At 38.8% G+C, this 2,500-nt stretch overlaps 1 protein-coding gene across 4 annotated transcripts in view; it reads left to right on the top strand.

The window, feature by feature from the left end:
* lrrc1 (leucine rich repeat containing 1) overlaps positions 1–2,500 on the top strand; it is an 88,517-nt gene that overhangs the window by 69,122 nt on the left and 16,895 nt on the right. The window lies entirely within an intron of this gene.

The raw sequence follows: 2,500 nt of genomic DNA, 5'->3' as shown, positions 1-2,500 counted from the left end.
CATTAATTAACATTAACTAATGAACCTTATTGTAAAGTGTGACTAATAAATCTTCGGTCGATAGCAGTGTGAGTTTCAACAAGGATGCAAAGACGGTTGTAACTGTCCGCATCAAGACCATCATGAAGGGGGACGCACTCCGGATGCGGCATGCCACATAGAGCCACGCATTTTAGAATTGTTAACATAGGTTTATATCAGGGTACGCACATCGGCGCCGCAAGTCAGATGCGCAGCTACGACTCGGGACAGTTTATTTTAGGCATGGGCCGGTATAAGATTCTGACGGTATGATAACCTTGGATAAAAATATCACAGTTTTACAGTATTCTGATCACTGCTCTAAAATATGTTTTTTTTTTAAATGTCTAAGTAAAAACAACTTTTTTCCTCTTTAATATAAAATATTTTTTATAAATAAACATGTCAGGCTTAATAATGAAAATTAATCATCGACTTCTGCTGTCTTCATTTCCAAAACACAGATTTCTTTACCATTTAAAACTTCTTTGGATATTTCTTCTGCTGGAGATACAAAAAAAAAAAAAAGAAAAAAATTGTACACATGCCTTAGGAACGATATTTTGGCGGTTTTAAAACCTTGACTTCTCCAAACCGCAGTATACCTTGAAAACAGTTATCATCCCATGCCTATTCATATCTCTGCCGTGCCACAGAGCGCCATCCAAATAGTTTCATTTTAAATAACATGCGAATGTTTGGTTCCGATGTGTGTTACTTTCTACTGCCATGTGTGCTGCGCGTCAGGTGTGTGACCCCCTTAAGGATGGAGTCTGCTTTAGTTTATGAATCCGTGACTGCAGGATAAAGAACATTACGCTGGATGCAAACATTATCCACACTAAAGCTAAAAAGCTTTATGAACCTTTTACTGACAGCGATGAATGTTTCATGATCTTTGGTTTCATTCTATAATACTTTAGCATGTAAAGACTCACGAAGGTAATCACGTGGGCGGATTGACACGTAAGCACAGGATAGTGATGTGTACCCACAAAAGACATTGCTCAGTCTGAAATGTGAGTTAGTTAGTTAGTTAGTTAGTTAGTTAGTTAGTTAGTTAGTTGGAGTAGTGTGTGTGTGGGGAAGTTTTTTGTTTGATGGTTGAATATAGTCTGGATACCCATGCATTTGCTACGGCGGTCACTTTTGACCGGGAAAACAACAGGTTGATTAAAACACTCAAAATTAAATGAAAGAGGTGATCATCACTTGTACTTGTTCAAGTGTGCTAGATATATCATGAGGCCTTGAGGCAATCAAATGTAAAACAAAATATTTATGAGTGTTTTAAGCTGTAAATAGGTCAGATTTGATCCGAACACGACAGGAAGGTTAACTGTGAAATATTTTTGATTAAGTAAAAAAATACATATTTTGGTGTAAAAAGGTCAAAGTCTACCCACATGACAACTTTTGGAGGATATTTCCTCTTGTATCAATAATAAATATGATGTAAATTCATCAAATAATAAAAAGTATTATTGTATTTAGCATTTACCTTTTATTTGGCTCCAAAAAAAAATGAGATTCCAACTTTGTAAATCATGCAAAACAGATCCAAATGGACTAACGTCTATGCTCCCCCTGCTGAAAAATCCAGCTTAAACCAGCCTAGGCTGGTTGGCTGGTTTTAGCTGGTCAACCAAGCTGGTTTTAGAGGGGTTTTGGCCATTTCCAGGCTGGTTTCCAGCCATTTCCAGCCTGGTCTTAGCTGGTCAGGCTGAGAGATGACCAGCTAAAACCAACTAAAACCAGCCTAGCCAAGCTGGGAGTACAGCCAAAACCTGCTATATCCAGCTTAAACCAGGCTGGTCAAGCTGGTTTTAGCTGGATTTGGCTGGTAATTTTCCAGCATGACCAGCTAAGACCAGGCAGGAAATGGCTGGAAACCAGCCTGGAAGTGGCCAAAACCCCTCTAAAACCAGCCTGGTCGACCAGCTAGAACCAGCCAACCAGCCTAGGCTGGTTTAAGCTGGATATTTCAGCAGGGGGGCGTGTATACAGAAGCGTAATTTAGAGTATCACTTCTAGAACTCATATAAGTTAGCTTTAGATGCATTAGATATGCATGCAGTTACATTTATTTAACACAATGCTCAAATTCAATATTCCAACAATTTCCATCTGCTGTGCATCATTTATAAAGATTGGATCAGAATAAGCACATCAGCACAAAAATGAAGCTGAACTCATGAATCAGTGAATGATGGGGATTGAGATTGAGATTTTAAGGGCTGTATATCCATAAAGAATCACATAATGCATTCATGGGTCTGCACAGAAGTCACTTTTATCAAACATTTAATACGTGATTGCATTGGCAAACTAGCCCACAGGAGGATAAAGGTGAGGAAACGGCTGACACTCGTTCAGCTCAGACTCATTGTGCATTTCAGTCCAGTTTCTCGTTCATTTCACATTCGTTTCACGTGCGCGTCTTAATGGATAATTGTAAATGAATTTGGCTTGCTGGCTT

Source organism: Danio rerio, chromosome 13 (assembly GCF_049306965.1).
Source record: "Danio rerio strain Tuebingen ecotype United States chromosome 13, GRCz12tu, whole genome shotgun sequence".
In the NCBI taxonomy this organism is placed as follows: Eukaryota; Metazoa; Chordata; class Actinopteri; order Cypriniformes; family Danionidae; genus Danio; species Danio rerio.
The sequence above is the reverse complement of the archived record's forward strand: the minus strand, read 5'-3'. Positions and strand labels throughout refer to the sequence as shown.